Source organism: Molossus molossus, unplaced genomic scaffold (assembly GCF_014108415.1).
Source record: "Molossus molossus isolate mMolMol1 unplaced genomic scaffold, mMolMol1.p scaffold_m16_p_1, whole genome shotgun sequence".
Classification (NCBI taxonomy): domain Eukaryota; kingdom Metazoa; phylum Chordata; class Mammalia; order Chiroptera; family Molossidae; genus Molossus; species Molossus molossus.
Window position 1 is genome coordinate 218,447,807 of NW_023425344.1, and position 9,752 is coordinate 218,457,558.

The 9,752-nt window shown below is 40.9% G+C and overlaps 1 long non-coding RNA gene across 1 annotated transcript; it reads right to left on the minus strand.

The window, feature by feature from the left end:
- Positions 1-702: 702 nt before the first annotated feature.
- Positions 703-9,329, minus strand: LOC118624761. Its single transcript, XR_004958438.1, has 5 exons — positions 9,255-9,329; positions 6,232-6,300; positions 1,826-1,870; positions 1,564-1,716; positions 703-770 (listed from the first exon to the last, which is right to left on the minus strand). It is a non-coding gene; the product is annotated as an uncharacterized LOC118624761 (long non-coding RNA).
- Positions 9,330-9,752: the final 423 nt, after the last annotated feature.

Consider the following 9,752-nt stretch of genomic DNA (forward strand, 5'->3'; position numbering starts at 1 on the left):
TGCCATCCGCACGACCAACCAGGGCCGGGGACAAACTGCAACCGAAGTACGTGCCCTTAGCGGGAACCGAACCCGGGTCTCTCCGGACCACAGGCCGACGCTCTAACCGCTGAGCCAAACCGGCCAGGGCCCTCCCCTTTCTCTTTGATGCTTCTTCTACATATGTTATTCCTTGATCTGATGAACCTAACCAGAGAAAGGAATGGTATTCTTCATCATTCAATCCCCTCCTTTATTGGGAATTACAGCAAGGAAATGAACTGCTGCAAGTAGTGCAGACAGCTTCTGAGGGATTGCCAATGTTGTTCAACGTACTAGGATCCCTGCATTCTCCCCTTTTATCTCTTTTTACATCTCTATTTTTTTTTTTTCTATCTGTCCAGGCAGTTTTGCTCACTAATCTCTCCATGGTTCCTTACTAAGAGAACCGCCACCCTAGGATGACACTGGCTTTTACAGTTAACAAAGCACTTACATGGTCATGACTTGATTCATTTTCACACCAACTCTGTGATGATTTTATCCGCATTTTACAGTTAAAGAGACTTAAGTGAGTTCTTCAGACTTACACTAAGAGGACCCAGGTCAGGTCATGTAGATCCATACCTGCCTCCCAAGGGAGATTCATTTCCTGTGTTTGTTGGTAGCTCTGGATTCTCTAAATCTCTGTCATGTTACTACTGCTAGTATCTGTAGGTTACTAGCAGTATTTGTAGGTTTGTGTCAGCCTGACCCCGTTCTTTCTTCTGCCCTTCTTATGCTGTTTTGGCCTAAAATACCATTCAAGGAAGAAAATTATGTATAGCTCTTAATTTTTTTCCCCTTAAAATTATTCTCACATGACATTACATTTGTTCTTTCATAAAACACTCTTCTTTGAGAATGCTTCTTGCCCTCATGCATTTATTTCTGTGAGAATGCCCCCTTAACGCTGAAAACCAGTAATGCTTTAAGTCCCTACCTGAGACAAGAGAATAGGAAGGTGTTCACTCTCAGATGACTAGGTGGAGGAGGAGGAGATGACTGCCATTCATTCAGCAATTACGTATAAATCCTTTCTCTGCACCATTTCATTTAATCTTCAAAACAATCTCACAAGGTAAGTACTATTCATGTTCTCATAAGTAACTTGCCCAACATCACACAACTAGTAAGTAGCTCAAACTAGTAAAAGGCTCAAACCAGATCTGTTTCACCCTAAGGCCCATTCTCTCTCAACTGCTATTCTCCCTAAAGCTATATACTCTAGTTGAAGAGAGAAGACAAATGCCTAAGAAATGGTCTACAAAGGTTGCAGGTTCAATCTCTAGTCAGGGTACATACAAGAAGCAACCAATGAATGCATAAATAAGCAGAACAATAAATCTCTCTCTCTCTAAAAGTCAATAAATAAAAAATAAAAAGAGAAATTATCTACAATACCTGTTACAAATGATAGTGACAAATGCATGGTGGATATGGGAGGGGAGGGTTGTGGACATTCAGAGGAAGAGAAGTCACTTCCCTACTGGTTTGGGTTCATCTTAGAGATTTACATTACCCCCCACCCCCCCAACTCCTTACCTGAGCTGACTGCCCTTCAGACAGAAAGGTGCTGATCTCTCCTGGGGTCTCCTCTGAATTTTACGGGTACCCAGGCCAGCCTTGCATCCTTCCCTTAGAACCCCTCATTCTTCCACTCCAGCCTCTGGAAGCTACATTCAGGACACTGGAATTCTACAGATAGGGTGGAGAATAGGAATGCACCAGTGTGGGGAGCCAGAAGCACCCACAGCAGAATGGAGCCCAGTGGGGTCCAGGATGGGTTTTCAGCCCAACCACTTACCAGCTGTATACACTTGAACACTTTCCTGGCCTCTTTGATCTTCCTCTGTAAAATGGGAAGAACATAAAAATCTAATTTATACGATGATTGTGAGAATGAAAAGAAAAGATGAGTAGTAACATGCCCGACATCTGGTAAATTCTCAATAAATGCTAGCTTAAAAGCAACCCAGAAGTGCTTGGAACAAAGGCTTCATAGATGTAGGGAGGACTCGGCCTAGGAGAGGGCAAGGAGCAGGTTTCTTATTTAAAATGTTTGGGGTTTCCTCTGAGGGTGGAGGAGGTAGTAGGGACCTTAGATGCCCTACCTGGAGTTAGTCTTAGAACTCTGTGTAGTCTCTTCAGGCAAGCCCAATGGGGAAGCGAGTCAGAGAAAGACCCACTGACACACTGCCTAGTTGTAAGACCAATTTAGAGCAGTGTTTCCCTACATTCCTGGATCATAAAAGTCACCTGGGTCACTGTTTAAATACAGATTCCAATGCCTCTCTTCCCTAGCAGGCTCTGAGTCAGGAGCTCAGGTCCTAAAAATGTACATTTCCACAAGATACTGGGTGAAGTTATGATCAGGGAAGTTTGAGAAACATTGTTTTAAAGTACTGCCCTGGCTGGGTGGGTCAGTTGGTTGGAACATTTCCTATATGACAAAAGGTTGCAAGTTCAGTCTCTGGTTGGGGAGCATATGGAAAGCAACTGATTGATGTTTTTCTCTCACATCAGTCTCTCTCTCTCTCTCTCTCTCTCTCTTTCTCTCCCTCTCTCTCCCTCTCCCTCTCCCTCTCCACCACCCCCCTCCCTAAAAAAATCAGTTAAACAACAGCATATCCTTGGGTGAGGCTTAAAAAATAAAGTGCTCAGAGTGCTTATGTGTCCACTATATAATGGAATCTACATAATGGGTGATTTATCATTCCATTTTATAGGAAAGGTAACTAAGGCCCAACAAGGCTCAGCAGTGAGCAGAAGCCTGCTCACACTGGCTCGGGAGACACTACTGTTAAGTGTCCAAGGAATCTGCACTTCAGTTAAACCAATCATAGCTTAAAATCAGTCACAGTGAGTAGTTACACTACAGAGTTCTCTTGGCCAGAGAGGAGTTCAGGGATGCTAGGCTTGTTTCTTTCAGAATAACACAGGCATAGATTGACATAAACACTTCTTGACTGTTCTCTGGTTTTTTGGTTCATGGCTCACTTTGACTATGGTCTTTTTTTTACCCCCTAGGGAATCCATAAACACTACATATAAAGCAGGACTTTTTTTAAGGAGCTGAGTTATTATCATACTGCCCAGTAAAGGTAATTAGTCTTGTTTTTAGTAACTGAGTGGAGTTCACCTGGGTCCTTACTCCTTTCTCATCCTGCAATTAACTTCCTTTATCATCCCTAAAACCTCCAGTCCTAGATTAATTTATTAGGAGCTCAAATTCTATCAAGGGTCACGTGCTATAGAGTTGTTTCAGATTTCCTAGTTAGAGAATCTAAGTGTTGGCTTTACACAACAGGTTCATGTCTCCCTCTAATGGATGGAAAGGAATAAGACAAATCAGATTTCTTTTTTTCTTTAAAAAAAATTTTTTTTTCCCTTTATTGATTTTAGAGAGAGAGGAAGTGAAAGGAAAAGAGAACTAGAAACATCGATGAGAGAGAACATCGATTGGCCGCCTCTCGCATGCCCCCCACTGGGGGTCGGGCCCACAATCTGGGCATGCGTCCTGGCCAGGAATCGAACAGGCAACCTCTTGATGCATGGGTCGATGCTCAACCACTAAGCCACACCGGCCGGACCAAAACAGATTTCTATCTGTTGTTAAATCAGAAGACTGTATGATTTATCTATGTGATGTATGATATGTGTAATATGTATTGAAACAATATATAGTAGCTTATTTTGCTAATTTCCAGGAGCAGCACAAACGTGTCTTTTGTTTTCATTCATTTAACATTTCATTTATTCAATACTTATTTACTTAACTATGTGTCAGATGTTAAGGTATAAAGATATAGCCCTGGCCAGTTTGGCTCAGCGGTTAGAGCGTCAGCCTGCGGTCCTGAGAGACCTGGGTTCGGTTCCTGCTAAGGGCACGTACCCCGGCCCTGGTCGGTTGTGCGGGTGGCAGCCACTCGATGTGTTCCTTTCACATCGATGTTCCTCTCTCTCTCTCCGTTCCTCTCTCTCCCTCCCACTCTACCTGAACAAAAAAAGGAAAAATGTCCTCGGGTGAGGATAAAAAAAAAAAAAAGATATAAATAACACCATGCAATGGCAAAAAATAATAAGAAAACTCATTTTATACTGAGATGGAAAGATTGCCAAGTTATACTAAGGGGAAAAAAAAACAGTACAAAATGGCATAAATAATATGCTACCATTTGTTTATAAAGGGGGGAAGAAAGAATACACACACACACACACAATATTTCCAGAAAGATACACATACACACACACAAAAACTATTAGCATTAGTTGGTTCCCTCCTAGAAGAGGAACAGAGTATCTGGAAAACAGGAGAGAGTTTTCACTGTATCTATTTTATATATGTTTAATTGTGAAGGAATTTCCTAATAAAAAACATGAACAGACATTGACATTAATAAGACAGAAATGAATGAGGCAAGTCCTGCGTTCAGTTACTCAGGAGGATACTCACACACTCAAACAATACCATGTGATCAGTGCTGGGATAACACAATGCACACTGTGTTAGCTGCTAGCAAGCACCAGGAAGAGGCTCCTCCTACCCTAACCAGGAAGAGGGAGGGCATGGGAGCAGGAAAGGTCATAATGGTTATTAGGTCAGGGAGGACCTTCTGTGCCAACCTAAAGAGCTTTCATTTAACTCTAGGCAAAAAGCCATTCAAAGACTTTAGCAGGAAAGTAACAAGTAGATTGACTCATAGTAAAGTACCATCTGGCAACAATGTGGGGGAAGGATTCAAGGTGGTCCAGACCAGAGCATGGTGGAGTCAGAGCACTTTTCAGTAATTTTCCTGCTTTGAAGATCTGTTATCTAGGGTCAGAATGCCTCAGGATAAGAACAGGAGTAGGCTGGGCTGAGTCCGTCTAAATTAAAGATTATTTACGGAGACTTTATATCATAGATCATTTGTTCTTGGTCTGGGGAGAAGAGTAAATTACTCAATAACTAGAATTTACTTACAATGTGCTAGGATCACTACCAAGATTTAGCAAATGACACCTCATTAGTCTTCACAATATTCCTATAAAGTAGGTCCTCTTATTCTGCTAATATTTACAGATGAGAAGACTGAGACTCAAACAAGTTAATCAATTTGCCCAAGGTCAGATAGCTCAAAACTGTCTGATGGATTTGAGCTCATCTGTCTGATTCTAAAGCCCATGTTTTCACATATTGGAATACATGGGTTCCCTCTAAGCTGTCCAACAGAAAGCCTAGCTCCCTCTCACCTCCAAAACCTGCCTTGTAAAATATTCTCCTTCCTTCCAACCAGGCTTAGTCAAAACAGCAAAAAGGGCAGGTGGGCTTTCTCTTTATTATTTCCTCTCCCAACTCTATCCCTGTTCCCCTCATCTCCTTCCCACCTGTCCTCATCTCCGTATCATCGTCCCTAATCTCCTACCCAATTCCCCTCATCTCTATTCCAACTCCCTATGCTTCTGTGGTTTTATTCCCTGTTGCATTGGAGACCCAGGTCTTCTCTGCTTTCCTTCCCCAAATCAAATCTAGCCTCAGGAAATATCAACACATGAAGACAGAGAAGGATTAAAAAAAATTTTTTTTTCCTTTATTGATTTTAGAGAGAGGAAGTGAGAGGGAGAGAGAGATAGAAACACTGATGAGAAAGAACATCGACCGACCACCTCCTGCATACCCTCCACTGGGGATCTGGCCTACAACCTGGGTACTTGTCCTGACCAGGAATCAAATCAGCAACCTCTTGGTGTATGGGTCAATGCTTAACCACTGAGGCACACTGGCCAGACAAGATTGCAATCTTAAGATAAAGTTTTAAGGGTGGGATTTCGGGCATACTCCAGCATTGAGAAGAACCTTGTAGGCTCATATGTCCTGTAAGGCTTCCCAGGAGCCTCTCTGCCATGCCAGACAACTCACCCACTTTGAGTCTCTCTTGGAAAGGGAAACTGTATAAGTTGGTCTCCCAGAGATTCTCCCCCCACCCCCTTGTCCAGTTTTCTACAACAAAAACAAATATTTAATCTATCATCTTGTTAATTGTTTTTTATTTGTCCCATGAGTTCTTTGGGTTTTTTTTTCTCCTTTTCTATTATGTTTTTTGGAATTGAGTATCTTTATGATTTTATGTTATAAACTCTATACTACATTTTGTTTATTTCTTTAAAAGGTCAATTATCTTTTGAAGATATTTAAATTTAAAAATCTTACACATTTACCCATACAGTTACCATTTCTGGTATAGATATGGATTCCTTTGTGTTGATACAGATGACCATCTCGTACCATTTTCCTTCTGCCTGAAAAAAAGTACATTTCAGAGAAATGAGCTATCAAGCTACAAAAAGACATGGAGGAATCTTAAATGAATATTTCTAAGTTCAAGAAGTCAGCCTGAAAAGTCTACATATTTTGTTGCCAACTATACCATGTTCTGGAAAAAGTAAAACTATGAAAAGAGTAAAAAGATCAGTGGTGGCCAGGGGCCAGGTGGAGGAGGGGGAGGACAGAGCATTTTTAAGGGCAGTGAAACTATTCTGTAAGATACTATAATAGTGGATGCATGGCTATGCATTTGTTAAAACTCACAGAACTGTACAACACAAAGAGTAAACCCTAATGTAAATTGTGTACTTCAGTGAATAATGCATCAGTATTGGTTTATTAATGATAATGAATGTACCAAACTAATGCAAGATGTGGGATAGGGGAGGAGGTATAAGGAAACTCTGTACTTTCTGTAGTTTTCCTGCAAACCTAAAACTACTCTAAAAATTAAAATAAATCCACTTATCTTTTTTGTAATACAGATGTGCTGGTGATTAATTCTTTCAGTTTTTGTATGTCTGGAAAATATTTGTTTTACCTTCATTTTAGAAAGATGGTTATATAATTTCTGTTGACAGGTTGTTGTTGTTTTTTGTTTTTTTAGTACTTTAAAGATTTTGATCCACTGTTTTCTCACTTGCATGTTTTAATGCGAAATCTGCTGTCATCCTTATTTTTACTTTCTGTGTATGTTTCTTTTCTGGCTTCTTTTAAGAGTTTCTCTTTGTCACTGTGTATCAATCAGGATTCAAGCAGAGAATCAGACCAGTAAGAGAGATATATTAAGAGATTTATTGTAAGGAATTGGCTTATGCAATTATGGGAGCTAGCTAGGCAAGTCTGAAATCCACAGGGCAGGCCATTAGGAAGAGTGCTAGAAGTCTCAGGCATAGCCTGAAGCTGCTGTTCACAGGCAGAATTTCATCTTCTTCCGGGAACAAGCTACTGTACATCTAATCTCTACTTGGAGAAGACAGTGAGGGCTGTGGTCCACTTCTTTCCTTGACCAGTTTACTTTACTTCCAGCTTTTTCCTGATCTGTTTCAGATCCTTCTGGCCTTTTGGAACTATTGCTAGAATCTGCAAGCCTACCTCCATTCCCAGTGTATTTTGTGGAGATAAAGACAGAAACGGACAACATTAAGAAACATATATCAATATCTAGCTACTTCCAGTGTATCATGGTTCAATGTTTGTTTCAGAGTCTTGAACAGAAACTTCAATGGAACTAGGGTACTTGACATTGCCATCCAGAAGGACACTGAAGAGAGAATTAATCAGACTGTTTCATAGAATTTATGGGCTGAGAGTCTATTTCTCTCTTAGAAAGAATCCTGAATGGAAATCTTGGCTAGATCATCCCTAGGACCTAAAAATATGCTTCCATAAACCTGTCATGGGTTCAGTTTCATCTACATCCAGAATATTATGTTTAATTATGCCCACCATCTGTAACTCCATTTGCTTTATTTTGAGAAAACTCAGTTTAGTAGTCTCCCTCCACATGATTTTCCCCTCTCACTTTTAATCCTGCAACAACAATATGATTCCATGGGCTCCTGGTACTCTAATCTGATGGCCCAGGCATTGTAGAAGCACTCATTAACACAACCCAGGCATCAGAGCTCAGGCACAGCCATCACCCCATGTGACTTTCCCATCACAATCATCTCTCCTTCTCACCATCACACATCATTTGGAAACAATAGTAACAACAGCCTTAGGTGCCTGCTTTCTATAGTCCTTTGTCATGCACTTTTTTTCTCCTGGGTAGAAAGTCTTCAGGATTTTCTAAAACTACAAAGCAATTTTTACTTTATCTCTTTTTATTCTTAATGACCAGTACATCATGTTCAATAAAAAGCAATCAGCAGCCCTGGCCGGTTTGGCTCAGCGGTTAGAGCGTCAGCCTGCGGTCCGGAGAGACCCGGGTTCGGTTCCCGCTAAGGGCATGTACCTCGGTTGCAGTTTGTCCCCGGCCCTGGTTGGTCGTGCAGGTGGCAGCCACTCGATGTGTCCCTTTCACGTCGATGTTTCTCTCTCTCTCTCTCTCTCTTCCTCTCTCTCCCTCCCACTCTATCTGTGCGAAAAATGGAAAAATGTCCTCGGGTGAGGATAAAAAAAAAAAAAAAAAAGCAAAAAAAAGCAATCAGCAGCCCTGGCCGGTTTCTCAGTGGTTAGAGCATCGGCCCGTGGATCAGAGAGTCCTGGGTTTGGTTCCCGCTAACAGCACGTGCCTCAGTTGCAGTTTGTCTCCGGCTCCAGTTGGGTCATGTGGGTGACAACCACTTGATGTGTCTCTCTCGCATCGATGTTTCTCTCTCTCTCTTCCTCCCTTTCTCCCTCCTGCTCTATCTGAAGATAAATGCAAAAAAAAAAAAAAAAAAAGTCTTCTGGTGAGGATATAAAAATAAAAAAGAAATCAGCAAAATTAGGAGCATAAGTTTAATTATAAAGAGACTTCTGTTTAGTCCTTTTCTAGCTCTTCCTAGTTTTTTACATTGGGCAAGTGGTTTAAATTTCTTAAGTCTGTTTTCTTATTTATTAACAAAATGGGGCGGGTGGACAATACTTAGGTATTGTGTGAGAATTAGCTGAGATAATATACCTAAAGCATTTGGTACAGTGCTTGACATACAGCAGGTGTTCAGTAAATGGTAGCTTTATTGTCAACTCTTTTTATCACCACAATAGTGTGAAAGTGGAATTATCTGGTATTTCTAGACTCCCTAAAGAATACACAGAAATCCCCCATAATTGATATGCATTGCTGCTTAAAAGCAAATGTTATCTAAATAGATGATGTTACATAAACCAAGGACACTGTGGTATGATATTATTTTAACAGGACCTTTTCAGTTGCAAGTAATAGAGAATCTTAACTCAAAATGGCCTAAAGAGAGGGAAATGTAACATCACACTTAACAAATCTGGGTGCAGGACAGCTCCAAATTTCATTCAAAATTTAGAAGCTCGGCATCATCGAGTCTGTTCTTTGCATCTTCTGCTCTGCTCTCCTTGGTGTGACCTACTTCATCCTCAGGTCAGCTCATTCATCATTTCAGACAGCTGTAGAAGTCAGTTCAAGAGTCACATTCAGGCATAATATTCAGTAGAAAAGAGAATTATCTGTTCCCTGCATCTTTTTTGAGCAAAAAAAAAAAAAACTTTCCAGGAGTTCCTCCAGCATATTTCTCATGTCTCCTTGATCAAACTGGTTCACACACACCTCTCTAAACCAATCACCTCCTAAGGGAGAGGGTCACCTCAACTAGTTTTATCTCTCTATGAGCACAGGATTTATCTCTCTCTGAGCACAGTACTGCAAAGAAAGGGTGGAACCCTAACAAATATGGGACGACTCTAGTAGCAAAGAAAATGGAAATTGATGTTGGGTAAGGAACCAAGAGTATCTGCTACACTT